Source organism: Molothrus ater, chromosome 5 (assembly GCF_012460135.2).
Source record: "Molothrus ater isolate BHLD 08-10-18 breed brown headed cowbird chromosome 5, BPBGC_Mater_1.1, whole genome shotgun sequence".
Taxonomy (NCBI): domain Eukaryota; kingdom Metazoa; phylum Chordata; class Aves; order Passeriformes; family Icteridae; genus Molothrus; species Molothrus ater.
The window spans coordinates 37,328,671-37,346,604 of NC_050482.2; the positions used below are offsets into that span (position 1 = coordinate 37,328,671).

The 17,934-nt window shown below is 42.5% G+C and overlaps 1 protein-coding gene across 2 annotated transcripts in view; it reads right to left on the bottom strand.

The window, feature by feature from the left end:
* The window catches only part of NAP1L1 (nucleosome assembly protein 1 like 1), a 28,380-nt gene extending 25,986 nt beyond the window's left edge, over nucleotides 1–2,394 (bottom strand). For both annotated transcript variants that reach the window (XM_036400367.2, XM_036400366.2), the window contains exon 1: nucleotides 2,270–2,394. The gene's annotated coding sequence lies outside the window, so the exon portion shown is untranslated. The remainder of the gene's footprint in view (nucleotides 1–2,269) is intronic.
* Between the last annotated feature and the right edge of the window lie 15,540 nt (nucleotides 2,395–17,934).

The window sequence follows — 17,934 nt, forward strand, 5'->3', positions numbered from 1 at the left end:
TTTAACTTTTAGGAGCCTAGTGAATAAACAGGTTTTTATCAAATGTACAGGGTAAGCCAAAGTTTCCACATAGATGTGGAGTTCTGTATTAGAGGACACGGCCTCAGCCTGGAAAATCCAGGTCTCACTCAGGGTTGTGAAAACTCTGGTAACAGAGGTTTATAACACCATGCCCACACCACCTTGGTTTCAGTTTCGCTTGTGCACACATGCTCAAAGCTAAGAAAAAAACCACACCACCCCTTTCCAGGGTGTTTAGTAAGCAGGTCACTATAACAAGTCCCCCACCTGCTCCCAGGAATAGTTTCTGAGTGAGGCAGGGGGTAGATGATGCACCGGGATGGTGGGAGCATTACTGTGTACATGTAAACAGGCAGCACTGCAGCAGATTGGGCACTTCTGGAACACTGGGCTGGCAGCACAGATGCAGCACGGTACTTCTGTGTGCTTCCAACACTCACCTCCTAGTCTGTCAAAGCCAGAGAAAGACCAGGAGCTCTGAAAAACACCAATCTACCACCTGTGCACATTCTGCCCTCAGAAATCAGGAGTACACGATATCCAAGACTTGTCACAAAGCACAGAAAAAGTGGAGGGCAGTAACACTGCTAAGATGTATCACTCTCACAGGACTAAGTGGAACACATACACACAAGCTCAGGTGTCAGTGGCCTGTTCTAAGCACTTCTATCAATGTTTCAGGTACTCAAAGCCTGAGCAGCCTCAACTTCCGTCTGGTACAGAAGCATCCAAATCACTTAAATTTCCATGTATGCATATTTTAAATACTATCTTCCTCTAAGGATTAATATAACTTCTGGATTTGCAAGAGACTGGAAACCACTCAGCTTGCTTCAATCAAGGTACAGTGATTCTCTCATTCTTTAAAGAGTACCACTGTAAAATGGGCTCAGCAGGAAGGCTGCTGAAAAGCTACTAACATGTTTGTCAAAACTACCTTCAGCAGTTCACAGCCTTAGGCCCTAACTCTTCCGTCAAGTTTCATTTCATGACTGTAATTAAAATTATCAGGCACTATCTCCTGCCTGATTAATGTAGCATCTACCAGCAGATGTTAAAATCCCAAGAGGAACTGAGCAAAGGAGAGTATTTGTCATACCTTGCAGACACTGTGCCCACTTCTCTTACCCTCCACAAATGAGTTAAAACACGAAATTCTCACTAGAGTGAGATACACTAGTCAAAGTGTATCTCAATAGGACTTCAAACACATACCTAACTGCAGAGAGCTTGGAGATAAAATGTGGAAGGTGCTGCTGTATTATTACTATACCAGTTGGTTGAAAAAAGGTTTGCGTTTTTTTCTGCAAGCAGATGAGGTCGGTTTTTTAGTCAATGTTGAAAGTCTCACAAGTATTGGCAGTGTAAGGCCCCTAAACATTCAATATGGAACAGAGTATGTTTTATACATCTAAACGAATGCTGAACACAAGATAGTAGCTCCAGTTGTAATTACTAAATCCTCCAGGTAGTTTCTCAGCCTTCCTTGGGGACACTATTTAGGGTGATACCAGCCAACAGGCGCTCGGAGAAGCGACATGTTGAACTCCCGGACACCACTGTACCCTGAGGCAGGGAGCTGCCCGTCCGCTGGCTGAATCTCTGGGTCCCCCTGCCAGCAGCAGAGCACAGCACACCCGCGCCGCGGCTCCGCACGGAGCGGGAACAAGGCGCGGGAGGCGGCACAAGGCCACGGCGCGCTGCCATCGCCGCTCCCGCTCCGCCATGTGCGCACACAGCGCGCGGGGCCCCTCGCCGCACCGGCACCGAGCCCCTCCCGCGCCCTCCCCGCGCCCGGCCGGACGCTCACCCGCTCCTCCCCGCGCCGCTTTCCGGCCCCCGCCGCCCTCCCGGTCCCCGGCCGCGCCGGGCGCGGCCCCGCTCGGGCGCCCACGTGTTGCGGGGCCGACCCGCCTCCCCCCAGCGCCGGCCACGCCACGGGCCCCGGCCTAGCGCGGCCCGGGCGCTCCGCGGGGCGCAGCGGAGGGACGCGCGGGAGGCGGCGGGCAGCGCTGCTCGCTGCGGGCCCGGGGGGCGAGCCGCGGCGCGGCCGCCCCGCGGGCCGGTACCCGGTGTGGCACGGGCACCGCCGCCCCCCGCGTCCCGCCAGTCCAGGGGCCCCGCTAGGCCGGGCCGGCATCCACGGCCTCCCCGAGAGAGAGCGGGGGGCCCAGCGCCCCCCGCCTCCGTCCCGTGCCCCCCAGACCCCCAGCCCGGGGCGGCGGCGGCGGCCGCGCTCCGGCGGTACCTGCGCGGCCGGCGGGCGGCGGTGACTCAGGAGCAGCGAGGCGGAGGCGCCGCGCGGCCGGCGGTGAAAGGACCCGCGCTCCCGCCGCTCGCGCTCATATAGAATTAACGTCACCACGTAACCCCCCTCCCCCGCCGCCCGCGTCTCATGGCAACGCGTGCGCGCGCCCTCGCGCCGCCCGCCCGCCCCGGGAGCGCGCGCCGGCCGTTGGCCGAGGGCGGTTGGGCCCGAGCGGCGGCGCGCGCGGAGCCGCTCGCGCTGGCAGCCCCGTACGCGCGCCCGCTCACGTACCGCCCGCCCGGGGGAACGGGCCCCACGCCGCCGGCCAAGCTGCCAGGGGCTGCCCCGGCAGGAGCGGGGCGAGGGCGGGCCCGCCCCCGCCCGCCAGTCAGGGTGCGATGCCACCCCCAGTGCTTCGGTGCTGCCTTAAACCTGTACTCGGGGTTTCTGAAGGCACCTGAGCATAAATAGAAGTTAGTCGGGTAGGTAAACTGTATTCACACAGGCCGCAGGTACCACAAAACCACAGTCAGTACTAGCTTACCTTGAAAAACCAAGCTGGGCACCGCGGTGGTTCAGCAGTTTCGACCATTTCTGCCTCGGCTGGGGTGAACGGCCAAAGGCAGCAACAGCTCCAACCCTCCCATTTTGCTTTGCCCTACTCGCCTGCCAGAGACTTGGTTTCCTGCAAGTGCCTGTCATGCCTGACTTTGAGCTCCAAACAAAGCCGTTCCTAAAACGGATTCCTTTCTAGAGTTTGACTCCCATGCTCGTGGTCTTGAGTAATAACATGGAGCACACACTTGGAGAAGACATCTGTGATCTACATTAAACGTACACAAATGTAACTGTCTTTTGAGACTTCCAGCTCCCCTTGGCTGGAAGGAGCCAGTGATTCCAAATACAATCAGGTGGGATGGCCAGACACATGGTGTGATGGCATTAGAGCTGTTTGCTGAGGATATACTGCCAAATACCTAATGTGTGTTCTTTGGAATTTACCAAGTTCTTCCATCTACTTGTCTAAGCAATCTGCGGCCTGAATGTATCTATTTAAATAATAAAAATGACAACAGAAAGCAAAAGAAAAAGTGGTGGATCTGCCAAGTATCTGCAATACATTCTATATTAAGAACAAGGAAACTATAAAGGATTCTATTCCGTATGGTCCCACACCAGCTTTGTTCCAGTGTTTGGCAGTAAAATCTCAGCCCCCAAAAGCAGATGTCTTTGTGGCAAATAAATCCCATCTGCAAGACAGAAGTTTATGGAGAGAACTTAAGGATGCCTTCCTATTCCCCAGCACACTGAATTTTTGAAGGTGGGCTTCTTTATATCATTCCATTTTAAATAGTTTGAAACCACAAAGCTGTGAGGAAGAAAAAGAAGGATCCAGGACAGCACAGCATAGTCTGAGTGACAGGAATTAGGGAGAAACAGAGATGGGGATGCCACATGATTCTAAAATTAAAATACCTGAACCCCCACTTGCAGCCCTTTTAAAATTGTACTGGATACTAGTGTCTTATTTATCCGAGGTGTTTGGTGCTTGGGAATATGAAGAGGGCAGAGAAGTACAGCAGGCATGTGGTAAAAATGAGCAGTCGATTGCTATTATTGCAACAACAATTATGTGCCATTGCAGGCGTTCCCTTTATTCAATCAGCTAAAGTGGCAATCAACTGTAAATAAGTGAGTCACAAGGCAGTGGCTCGCCTTGCTTGTCTTTCTGAGATCTGCCACCTGGTGACATGCCGAACCCTGAGGTGACACCCAGTGACCCCTGTGAAGGGGCACAGAAGCAATGAGGCATGCAGAAGCCAGCAGTGTGGAGTAGAGAGCGTAAGGTAGTCAACAGCCACAGTTAAAGGCTGGGCACTAGTCTAAGCATGTCTAAGCTGGAAACGTACCTCTTGGTTGGAGGGAAATGCTTTTCAACCAGAATTCAGAAATGTCTTTTGGGGGTTTGAATTAGTCAAGTAAGTCAGTCCCTTCTCATAAGACAAAATAAAACCAAAGTCCTTAACCAAGGGCTTTTTAGCAGTTTTTGAAGAACAACAGGTATGGAAACATTTTTCAGTAAGAAGCAGTTTCTGTGAACAGCTAGAAAGGGACAAATGACAGGATATAAGGACACAGCTCTTGCTTCCACATGGCACCTGCCATCACAGATGTGTGGAAAGAGAAGAAAACAAACTTACTTCTTACCTGAATTGTATGCACATTCAAGCTTTATAGTTTCCATTGTTTTGCTGTCAAATGGTTCAACTCATCCTAACATTTGTACAGTCATAAAAATTACATAAAGAAACTTTAGTAAAACTTGAGTTTTTAATGGCTGATATATTTTTCTTTGCTTTTTGTGTGTTTTGAATGAGTATGCTCTGTAACTTGTAGTTTCAGTCTGTCTGGATAGTTGAAGTACTGCCTTGGAATTGCACAGAACATCAAACTAATGCCATTTTTTGCATAATGGGAATAAAATCACCAGAGAATACCTTAGATATTGACATAGATATATTTTCCTTGTAAATGTGTTTTTGGTTTTTTTTTTTAATATTACATCTTGAAGCTTTTTTAAAAGACTCAGAACATGTGTGTAAGATACATTCAGGTGTGGTCACTGAGTGCACAGAGACACAATGTTTTCTCCCAGATGAGGCAAAGAGCCTTGACAGAGACACTAGGAGAACTGCCCTATGGCATAGAAGCTGAGATGTGTCTTCTGGGGATGGTGACTTGAGGTCAAATTGCTGCTCCAAATCAGCAGAAGAGTTTGAATCAGGCCCCTCACGTGCTAGTTGAGTGTTTAACACATGGAGCCACACAATAGCAGGGAATCTGACCTCTGCCTCAGTGCCTAGCACTTATCAGGAATTCTCCCTTCTGCATCCTGCCCCCCAGAGCTTGCATCACTGACTCAGTCATTGCCTGTGGAGGGGGGCTCCAGCAGAGGCTGTCTCCAGTAGCCTGGAGGGCACCCAGAGACAGAGCACAGCTCTGGGCTGGTACATGGAGGGCCCTAAAGAAGGTCAAGCACTGATTCTGTTGCAGAGGCTAAACCAGTATTTCTGTAACAGCCTGTTGCAACAGATGGGTTTGGCACTGAGATCCAGGCTCAGTCCTGCTAAGCACAGCATTCAGCATGCTTGTGCTGCATTCAGGCTACAGCCAAGCTAAAGCAGCACTGCCTTAGCTTAGAAAAATGTGTTGGTCATGAAGCTTAGTATGCTTACTTCAAATCAAGAACTCCACTGTGGCAGGTGATTCACTGACCATTAAAGCTGCTTTCATTCTCTTTTGCACTACTTGAAAAATGCAGAAGGTCCTCAGTACAAACCTGAATGTGATTACCTGAACACTAGACACCCCTTCAGACTAGTAGGCACAGGCTTGGCACCTAACAAAGGCTCAGTTTTACAGGATTCATGTCCTGCTCAGCACTGCAAACCTGCAATGTATGAAAATCTACAGCTAGGCATTCTCTTCTGATCATGGCAGATTCCAGAACAGCTTGCCCTGAGTGTTTTCCAAAGGACCAATTGTCCAAGGTTACCCTCTCCTGAAATCTGTTGGCAGATGTGGGCACTGAGTTACAGCAATGGATGATATGAGTGCTCCTGGTGTGCTTGTGTTAGCTGGCTGAGCTACAATCACCAATGAAGTTATCATCAGTCTCTGGAAATGAGAACACTCACTGAACTATTTACAGAGCAAAAACTCCAAGTGTCACAAAGAGATGCCTTTTCCTCGGTACAATCTCAAACAGCACTGAAACCCTGTGTGGAACTACTAGGTTTATCAGTACACAGTGAAAACAGAAGATCCAGAGTATTCCATTAACGAGATGAGATTGCTTTCTTGTGGCTAAAAGCAATTCTTTCAACTCTCACTGGATGATTATTCCAAATTACATGGCTAGACAATGAATGACACACCACAGAGCTGGTTATTTTTCCGTAAACTATATGGAAAAACTAAGCTACTTGTTTGAGGAGCTACTTGTTTTATAAAGGAAAACACATCATCCCAGAAAGCAAGTCATAGTTTAGAAACAGTGCCACAGGCAGCATAGAAAGTTCTGCTGAGCTAACACATGGCAAATCATGCAAATCCCCCCATAGAGCTGAGTGAACAGCTCTCACAGGTTTCTGGTTTGTACTTACTTCTGCTTTTGTGAAATGAGTGCAAATTTTCCCTCAGGGAACACAGGGGTAGGAGCAAACTAAAGAAATACAGTGTGTGTAACCTTTGGCATACTGTAATAAAAGACAAAGGAAAATTACATGGTTTGAAAAAAAGTGAAATGCTGAAATAAGACTATACACTTTTTCATACAATAAACCTTTAACATCTTTCATTTTTCAAAATTTTTTACTGTCCAGGGACTAAATTATGACTTTTCCTTACATTAGAGGGATTGCTTATAGATAGAGAAGGTATAAATGAAAACTAACAGAAAGAAAGAAAAAAAAAAACAACCCAGACCTAGAGGAGAGATAGAGAAAAGAGGGATATGGTGTGTAGTGCTAAACTGGAGCAAAAAAAGTAAATTATTCAGGTGTATTGAAAACAATGAAGAAATGTATGTACAATTACTTTAGAGGTAGTACAGAAGTTAAAATCTTAAGTACAGCACACTTGATGTTTTTAGGGTTATTTCTGAGGGCTTGATTTGAACTTACTGCTCATTTGGGTTCTCTTAAATATTGTACTTACTGTGAAATAATTTTATTGGAAAAAATCAGTGCTAACTGAAATGTCACTGTAGAATAGACTTTTTAAAGAAGCTGTATGTGAAAAGTGATGAATTATTAAATCATTACCTTAGAAAAATATTTTTATAATATATATAAATTAGTTTAGTAATAAGAGAAAAAGAAGCTGTATCTCTTGCAGTGTCTGTGGTTGGTGCTAATGTATCTAAATCTAAGGCTAATGTATCTAACACTAACAGTAAATCTATGTCCAGAGGCGTTCTTGTTTCTAGTATTATTGGTCACTTCACTTGCTAAGATAAATGCCATGAAATGGATGGTTATAGTCAAAGGCTCTGCTTTGGTCTCATAAGGATGTCAGTAATATATTGCTTAAAGGGTGTCCAATACCTTGTACATAAAAGGAGCTCGCTCGCTCGCTTAAACTACTCTGGTTCTTTGACCTTCCCAGGTTTAATGGTTTGGAGTTGGGTTTGATTTTGTTTGCTTTTTTTCACAGTAAGAGAGTATACTAGCCATGCCAGAACTCTCTGCTGTTATTAAAGTGCCCACAGTAGCACCCCTGGATATATATTCAGCCTCACAGTGAGGGAGGAAATGGTTTGGAGCCATATGAAAAAAAAAAAATAGCATTCCAAATAAGGGGGAAAAAACAATAACCTGTTCTTGTGGTCTTGTGGGCAGAATTCTCTCCCTGCTTTTTCCCCCTCTAAAAAAAAATCACAGATAGAGCAATTACAAACATTCCATTCCGATCATCTTCAATCGTTTAGTTTTATTCTTACTATTTCACTATCTCTTCATTAGTGTTAATTCCAATGTTTGCAATTAAAAATCACAATAAAGCTAAGTCTTACATTTTATTATTTAAAAATATCAAAATATAACTTTGGCAATTTTAGCACTTTTGTCCCATACACACATCAAGTTGAAACATTTGCTTAGACGATTTGCTTGTCCTTTTTGCCAAGCAATTTATTTTCAATGAATTGACATTTACAAATTTTATCTATGACCTTGACCTTTAAAATAAAAATTCTCAGCAGCTCTAGTTAGAGCATGACCTGGCACAGGAGAGCTACTTCCTTACTCCCCTCTTGTAGCCTGATTTCTCAGAAGATGATGAACCTTCAATGAGCACAGATACAGACACTACTTGCTTTGCTCAATGCATTTTTATAAATCTTTATTTTCTTCAGCAACATGAGCAAAACAGGTGCCTTGGCACCACATAGCAGTAGAGAATACATGTGGAAAAATTGTACCTACTCCAGTCAGCAAAAAAATTAAGGATGCCTCAAAATTACAGTTCAAAACACAGCACTTCAAGTAGATGACATTCAAAGGTTGATCAGCTGCATGGCAAAAGCCACCTGAAGCATGTCAACTTAGGGATATGAACAAGCTTTATTAAGTAAATTTGTAAGAAATGGTGCATATTTTAAACTTTTGTATAAGGCTCATTTTCTCTCTTTGCTCCCATACTGCTTCCTCTGTAGCTTTGGCTTGGGGCTAGAGCAGAGAGGAGTCAAAAGGAAAGGAAAGGTGAGGATATTCAGCTGAAGATCTTTTAGTCTGGGTAAATGGCTGCAGTATCTTGTATACAGATTCTTAGGACAGTCTGCCAGGGGCTGAAACCAGTTCTGTCCCAGAGGGTGTCTGGAAGAGTTTGTACCAATGAGGTTCTCAGATGCTTAAATCCTGTTTACTGCAATAGCCAAAGCACACTTTTGATTGGAACCAGCAGTGCAGGACTGAAGGGCACCTCGAGCATATACACCCAAATAAGAAAGTGCTAAGATAACAACATTATGAGGGACGCTCTCACACTTTTCATGGTAAAAGGCCTGCTCAGGGACCCACTTAGATGAATCCCATAGAAGATAGAGAAGAGAGGTCCAGGTGAGTTTACTAATTTTTCAACAACTCCCTCCTCAAAGCTTAAGAGCAGTCCATCCTGATTTACAGAAAGCCAAACAAAGGTGGTAGGAGGTCTTCATGGACAATGAGCTCCTCAAAAACACTGTCACATAAAGGAAGCATTACAAGAGGTGGGAGTAGGGATAGGTAACCTGTGAGGAATATAGAGATGCTGTCTAAGCATGCAAGAATAGCATTAGAAAAGGCAAAGCCTCCCAGGACTTGAATCTGTTAAGGGACATGAAAGGCTACCAGAAGGGCTTCTACAAGTGTCTCAGCAGGAAGGGCCCTGTGTTGAATAGGACAAACAAATGACACAAAAATGGCCAAGATGCACAATGCTGCCTTTGCCTCAATTTGCACAGATAAGATTTGCCTTCAGGAGTTCCAGGTCCCTGAAGAGAGGGTGAAAGTTGGCACCCAACAGCCTCCTGGGGTTTCGTCAGGTCTAGGGAGGTGTTCCTTCCCCTCTGGTCTGCCCTGGTGAGATGTATCTGTAGTGCTGAGTCCTGTCCTTCAGTAAGACAGGGATATACATACCAGCTCTGGAAAAGAGCTGTCCTGATTAGGAGACTGGAGCATCTGTCCTATGAGAAAAGGCTGAGAGAGCTGAGACTGTTAGTCTTGGGAAAGCTAAGGGCAATTTTATCAGTATTTATGCACACCTGCCTGGGTTAATAAAGGAGACAGAGCCAGACTCTTCTCAGTGGTGCCCAGTGAAAAGACAACAGGCAACAGACACAAATTGAAATATGGTAAATCTCATTTAAACATATGAGAAAACTTGTTCACTCTGAAAGTGAATGGCACAGGACACCAGTTTGAATCCTTGGAGATACTCAAACCCCAATTGAGTACAGCCCTCAGCAACCTGCTCTAGCTGTTCCTGCTTTGAGCAGGAATTTAGACTAGATGACTGTTCTGTTATTCTATGATATTTACATAAAAGCCTTGTTGACATTTGATGTTCAAGGATGTAAGATGGAAAAGCTGGAAAAACACTCTCAACTAAAGTTTTCATTATGAAAAATGCAGTGTAATACCTTTAGTTCAAAACCACCAGAACAGTAGCACAGCATGCCTAACATACTCAGAGCTCACATGTCATCTGATTAATTCCAAAATGTCCGTGAAGAAGGCAAATCAAAATTGTTCACTATGGCTTGCATGACAGATTTGCCTAGGGAAAGAAAGCATTCATACTTGGGGAAGTGGAAGTTGGCTGTATTCTGTTATTTATTAGGTCACTTTCTAGAAAGCCACACAGAGTCCCAGTTAAAAATATAACATTTTAGTGTTCTGCAGGAGAGCAGACTGCTCCTGCATCATTTGGCCTTATAATCTCTATACATTTCAAATCATATCTGTAGCCTAATTTAGGCTGTTTTCTTATAAAATATACTAGTATTTAAAAGCTGATGGTACTGCTAAAACTGCTTTGACTTTTTTGCTTGTCATTCTGTTTTGTTGCTTTATTTTGATGCTTTTGCTTTTCATCTTTCTCTATCTCCCACTGCAATGAGCAGACTTGGGATTCTTAAGAACTCTGTGGTATTGCTACATCAGCTGAAAAAGGATGCAGGGTAGAAACTAGGTAGAAAAATAAAGGGAAGTTGCAAAGTATGAGAGAAGAGCAAAGGAGAGGAAGTTTGGTGAGTGAAGTAACCAAAGCCTTTAAAAATAAGGTGGAATTAATTCCACCTGACTTCAGGTGCTCTCAACTCCAATATCTCCACTTTCCTGTGTTGCATTAATAATGGAGAAAGATAAGCCTTTGTACAGTATAACTCACCTGGGCTGTTTTAATTGTTGGAAGGTGGGAGGACTTACGCTCTAGAAGTGCCTTTTTTTGTCTGTTGACAATACAAGGTCTGAAGGATGATCTCAAATATAAGTGTGTGCATTTAATGAATCCACATAAATTCTCTAGCACTATTTTCCACACCTAAAGTGAAGAACAGAAAGCTGAACATTAGAAGCAGTCTGAGCAGCTTGTATTGCCAAAATGGAGTGCCCTAGAACACCTGGAATGAAAATTGCCCAGGATATTTATTTTGCAAGATTAGTATTGTTTTTCCTTTCTGTTTTGCACAGTGGTGTCTGGGTCTGAAATGCAGAGAGTATACATACAGTCAGTAGGTTTGGCTTGTGTTTGCATCTGTAAGCATCACATCTCTGCCCAATTTCACCTGGCTCCCTAAGTCCCTATTCCTCAGGTGCTCCAGAATTATTCTACTTTATGATGGCTGAAAAATTCCAGGTGTGGACAGATGTGCAAATATTATATGATGTGTTTCTCCTTTCCCTTACCACAGCTTTGTTGTTTTGGGGCAGATGTGGTGTTTGTCCTCAAGATACCTTTTCTTATTAGTTTGCTGCTCCAGGAAGCAACATATCTTAGTATTGTTGCTGATGCCAGGACACTAAAGATGGTCAAGATTCCTGGAAGGTCTGGATGACAGCCTATAACTGCTATGTGTATTTGTCCTTTGGGTGAACAAATATGCATTGAGGTAGAAATACCTGGTTATGAAGCAGCTTTTAAGCCTGGGGAGTTCATCCAAACAAGACACCATACAGGTAAAGAGGCAAACTGATGCAACAGTGAAGCTATGCAGAGAGAAAAGACAGAAAGCTGACTTGTTAATCCAAAAGTGCATCTGTTATGTAAACAACTTCTTGAAAAAACATCACTGTGGAATAGCTTTTTTTTTCAGCTCAAAAGGAATAATAAATGGTAGATAAAATAAAATAGATAAAGATAAGATAAAATAACAAAGAACTCCAAAGACATGGTGAAAAGAGCCTTTCTGCAAAATCCCTTAAGGGATTCTGAAAAAAAAGTTTCTCCACATGTCAAAGGCCAAATTCTTTAATTTCTTCTTAATAGCTGATCATCCAGTCATTAATTCACTGCTAATGCACAATGAAAAATAATATGATTACAACGTAAATAATTTATAAGGATTAGCCATCACTGGAAATACAGACTTAAAAAAGAATCTTTAAAAAGATTCCCACCTTTTATTTAGGAATGGATAAGCATAATTACATTTGTTCTGTAAAAATCAGGTGTTCTATGTAAATTCAACAGTACACAATTAAATTTTATGACAACGGTGACAAGTCTTCAGTAAATTCTAGAATTCAGAAATTTCTAGGGAAGATTAGTTTGTTCACAAAATAAATTTTACCTTGGAGCTCTTGGGATTTCTCTACCAAACCAGTTTTACATTTAGAGTAACATATTGGTTTTAAATTTTCCATAGCTACCCAAGTAGTGGTATTTCACATATCAATATATGATGTACCATAAAATACTAATATAAATATTTACTATTATAAACTAGTACATTTTATTGTGCAGTCCATCAGTAAAGCATTTTTAAAAATATTGTTTCCTAGTAGATATTCAGACATGAATATATTCATTAAAATGTCATGGTATTTAAAATACCTTACATGTTACCTGGCATTTTATAACATTAAAGTGGAAGTACTTGAATTAGAGGAATAGGAATACAATAATTAAGTAATATGTAAAGGGGATATAAATTCATAGGCAAGCAGTACTCCAAATATTTATGAATGTCTAGCATGCTCAGAGCTCTATTTTTTTAAATGGCAAAATATGAATTGATGAAATTCTGCTTTGCAAATATATGCTTTCGACAGTCAATGAACTGGAGGAATCCTGCTTCATTACATTGATTGCTTACTCCAAAAATATCTCCATCTACAGCTCTTCCTTTCAAATCCCATGAGACAGACGGCAGCAGCAGCCACCCCAATGCTTTTCAGTCTCTCAGGATCTCATTAGATGCTGAGTATTCCAGCTATTCTGTTCCTGCCGCCCTCCTTCCTGCTGCCAAGCAATCAGTCTAATCCCAGTCCCAGTGGCTCCTTGTCCTCTGCCAAAATGGGGAGCATTGCTGTGCTGCCCTCTGAGCTCAGCCTCCTGTGTTACTCTTCATTCTGGGGTGCGTGGCCTGCAGCAGCTCAAGCCTCCCTCTGTGTGGTTCCCCTTGGTGCTGTTCTGCAGCTCAGTGGGGTTGCTACCCCTGGCTCCTGGCTCCAGCTTTAGCCTTCAGTTCCTGCCATCAATAACTGTGGCTGACAATTGTTATCTGAGGTCTCACTAGCATTACATCTATTTGTTGTACTCCTACCAAGGAACTGAAAACATCTCCTAGGTGGTGGCTGGGAAAGCAGGTACAGCAAAGTGCAGCTGCATGGACCTGAGGGTTCTGTAATGAAAGATGTACAAGTTTTTCAAACCATTAAAACAACAACTATTTTCTGTTTGAACTTTGATACCTTAATAGAAGGCACTTTTGACATAGCTAAAATGAAAGAACAGCTTCAAAGGAAATAATAATATGTGGCCTCTTGAATTTTAATTCATTTGCTTCAGCTAATTAACTATTTGCACTGTCTATGTGTAAAAATATGCTCTTTACTCTCACTAGTTTACTTATCACTGTGGATGTTGGGGTTATTGTTTGTTGGGTTTTTTTGTGGGTTTTTTGGGGTTTTTTGCTGTTAGAGTGTTCTGGAAAAAAATTGAAGCAGATGCAGTGATAGGTGATTGCAGGCCTAATCTTCATGCATTACTCAGCAGTAAAAATAATGAAGTTGGTTTTTAGCCTGTGAAATGCTCACTTGTTGCTTTGGACTTAGATGGATATTGTCAAGACTGGTTGAAGTGTTTGGATAAGAGTCTGTACACTGCAGGAAATCTGTGGAAAAAAGAAAGTATTGAAAGTCCTGCATAGCCATTGGAAAAGGATTAAAAATCCCCCAGGATTTAGCAGCAGGCAGGGCATGCATCAGCAAAGGAGAGAGCTACACATCTTTGCTTGGTGCTTAAGAGAACTCCTGCATAGATCCCAGCCTGAACAGCTCAGCATCTTTCAGCCATACCTACAATTGCTCCTTGCTTTGACTTCTCATCTTGTTGGTGTGCAACTTTTGTTTAATGGGATTATTGCACTGGAACAGTATAATTGAAGTTCTTTTCTTCCTTAGTATGAGCGTGTGCATTCCATCTGCCTCATCTGCATTAGTCGTGTTTGCTGGGAATGTGCAGCCATTAAGTGGGTCACTTGGAGCTGGATGGCATGCCATCAGCCACACACAGTCCTTCCCAGCTCCCTCCCACATGCTGCTTTGCTGCATTTGCCCTCATGGGTATGACAGAGCACTTACTACTCTGTTCCAGAGCTCCTGAGAACAGAGAGACATTATTCTGTACTGTTTCTTGTCTTGACAAATTAGTTTCTTCCTCCTGGAAATAGAAATTTCTGCTTGCAGCCCCACAAACTGCATCTTGATGCTCCTTCTCTTTCTGTTCCCTATCCCTTCCACAGGAGCCCAGAGCACTTCAGAAGTTCCTCCAGTAGGCACATGGCTGCTAATGGCCACTGTGTAAATTTTAGGGGAAAATCTTAGATTTGCAGGCTGCGTATCCCTTTCTTAACTTCATGGTTATGGCATACATTTAGAACACTTTTCAGGGCTCTAGAGGTTCCATTTGATCTGTGTGTTACATTCAGAACAATCCCTGTCAAGCACAGGTGGCATTGTGCAGGTGCCATAAATGAAATGTAGAGCTGCAATAACCAAAAAGCAATGCAAATTCTAATTTAAATTATCTCTGATAAAGCCCCCAAGACATTTTATGTAGGAAGAATGTAATTTTGAAATGATTTTGCAAAGGGAAGAGATGAGGCAGCTGTGAAAATGAGGCTACTTACTTGTTTTTGCTTCTCCTTTGCCCTATCATTCCTTATCCTGCAGTTAACCAACAAGAGGTGACCCCTGAGGGCAGGTCTTTTCTGTTCCCCACAGAGTCAAGCTGAGAGGCAGGAGCTCCCCTCTGCAGCACAGTCATTTCATTGAGACACCATCCAGCCCAGAGCTTTCAGCAGAGCAAAACCATTAAGAGCATCAGCCTGAGCATCTAGCAAGGATTTCCTGGATTACAGCTCAAGCTGATTTTACATCAAAGATGGCAGATGAATTTAGAGATTAAGATTTTCCTCTGTTTCTGGTGGATCTTCCTAGAGGCCATGCAAGCACTGTAAAGGGCCTAACCAGGATTGCTCATCCTGAGAGGTGATGACAGACAGATGTACAGGGAATGTGCAGTCACCACCCCTCTTTGACGGCCTGCATGTTTGGCAGATAAAGTAATTCACAGAACAAAGATAATCTCAGGTCCCTAAATTAATGGACTACATGGAACTTCAAAAGATAAGTGCAGATTGCAGGATTTTAATGGCCAGGAATCTACTTGCAGTCACAGTATCATTAAAGAGAATTCCATTGATAAAGGATGGTCAGACCTTATAAGGAGACAAACTCCATTCTTTGCTCAGCACATAGTGTAAAAGGATCAAAAAGAGCCAAAATACTATGAGTAAGAAGTGAGTAAGAAATTTCTGACTCTGCTGACATCATCAATGCGCTCATTAGCGCCTTTTCAATTATTAATTGCTCCGGCTGCTGCCGTTATTACTGATCCACATTAATCCTCCGAGGAAGACGAGATGACAACACCGAGTCACGATGACCTTGTCTTTCCATATGCTGCTGCTGGTCAGGAATTTTCCAGTGAAACAGCTGTTCACTGGAAAGGGTGAATTCTCAAAAAATATTTGGTTTTGTTGGAAATAAACACATTTCATTGATTTCTGTTGGGAATGTGGTTTCTGGTGTGACACGGCCTTTCCATAGCTGATATTTATGAAGAGGGGTTTTCCTGAGGATAAATAAATTTTCCTGAGTTCAATAAATAGGCTCTCATTCTTCCTGGCTATTCATCAAGTGAATGAGAGGAGGCTGAAGAACAGCTAGCACAGACTGCATTCTAGGCTGACCCACCTTCAAGAACAATTTTGCCTACACAGGCCTCACACAATGTTGCAGATAAAAAAATAATCCCAAACCTTAAGAAAACAATAGGAAGTGGCATAAACCTTTCTTATTTCTCTCATGAGTGCTTTAGACATTTTCAGTAAGAGTCACAGCTGTGTGAGAAGGAAACATCAGAGATTAACCTTCAGACACCATCAGTTCAACCAAATATTGAATTAAATCTATTGTATTCTGAAAGAAACAGATTATTCTTTTTAAAATACTTTAAAATTATTCAAATTATTTTTAATATACTTTAAAATACAGCTGTGTCATTTGGCTCAATATCTTCTTCCCAAAGTCCAACCAAGTAAAAGTATTGTTCCAGTAAACCTAGGAACAATACATAGTTCTGTGTGCATTGAAGTGCTTTATAGTGTTTTAGTATAATTATAGGATTTTTGCCTTTCCTTTTCTTTTTCCATACTCCTGCATGGTTCAGTGCTCTTTCTGTGTATTAAGCTGGGTAGTGGTTCTGAGCAACAAAGAATTCTGTGATTAATGGTTATATTGAAATCAACACATTTATCCAGTTGGGAAAGTCTGCTGAAGCCAACAGATCCAACAAGATATTAACTCAGGCTTTGTTATCATCAAAGTTTTTATTTGTCTTTGCATGTGAGATGAGTAGTGGTGGTCTTTAGAAGGCTCCAGAGGAATCAAAGAGTTTTTCTATTTAGTGTGGGAAACAAAGATCAGGAACAGCAAGTAAACGGCCAGTGTGTGAGTTACAAGGCCAGAGCAGAGTGAGGCAAAAAATTGCTTGAAAGGGGAACAAATGGGATAGTAGATTCATGAAAGAGGAAAACCAGAATAGAAAATGAGTGAAGGTAAAAAGAGAAGGCTGAAATCTGGTTTTATAGACTGAGAGATGCAAGACATCATATTTTTTCTTAATAATTATTACTTTTTTATTATTATTACAATTGCTATGATTGCTAATGTTTCCTTTTCTTTAGCAATAATAATACTAACAGAAATGTGAGGAGTTAGGACAAAAATCCCATAAAAATTGCAAAAGGTTCTTAAAGAGGGACAGAAGTCTGCATAAGTGTTAATCAGTTTGGTTGTTGGATAAAATTTCTCCCACTTTCTATTAAAAAATTAGTGGAAAGTCAATATTTGTGCAGTGACCTGGAGGCAGGTGTTGTCTTGAATAAAATAGAACTAGGTCTGATCAAATGAGTGTGAGAATTTGTCAAAAAAGAGTTACCTGCTCAGAGAAGGAAGCCACTCAAGGTGTCAATTTTCCTGGATGCTGGGAATGTTTAATTTCCATTCCCAAGTCAGTAGCAGACATGCTCAGGAGAGGATGCTCACATGCCAAAACTCTCCCTTTGCTCTCCAGAGTAGCATGGTTCTTAGGGAAAGGGTGTTCCTGCCCTGAAAGATCTCACAACCCAAAGCCACAGAGATGTTTGCAGGCTGGTCTGGAGTGGATTGCCTCCCAGGCACATCAGGAGACAGTGAAAGGACTGAGCTCAAGGCAAAATCTTGTATTTTGTATTTTTTGGAGGAGGAGAAGATGAGTTGTCATAATTTTGAATTTAGATATTTTTTAGAATGCCATTTTAATTTAATTTTATTTAAGCAGCTCCTAAATCCCTTAAATAAATAAATTTTAATTAAATAGACAATGACAGGAACAAGGGTGGTAGGAAGGAAAAATGCTACCTACTTCTTTTCAAAGGAGCATACTTTTTAATGGGAAGGAAAAAGGAGTCAGAACCCCTCTAAGAATGCTATTGAGCTCATAGCAGCTGAGAAGATCTAAAAAAAATAAATTGCAGTAGAACTGTGTAAGAAAAAATATGGAGCAGCTGAAATAAAACGGGTACTTAGTCCTTAAAATCAGAATATTGTCAGACTGAGCATCTCCTTCATTTCAACTCTCACAGCACACTGCTTTTGCTATTCACTTATGTTTTTTCAAATCTCTTTTATTCCAAATGAATGTAATTTAACAAAGCTGCATTGCTTGATAGGCCACAACTATGTTTCCTGAACATTAAGTACAATAATGTTGTACTTAATGTACAAACTTAATATAAAAACTTCCAGGTTTCATTTGTGTTCCTTTTTCTACAGCTTTATATCCACATGGGTAAG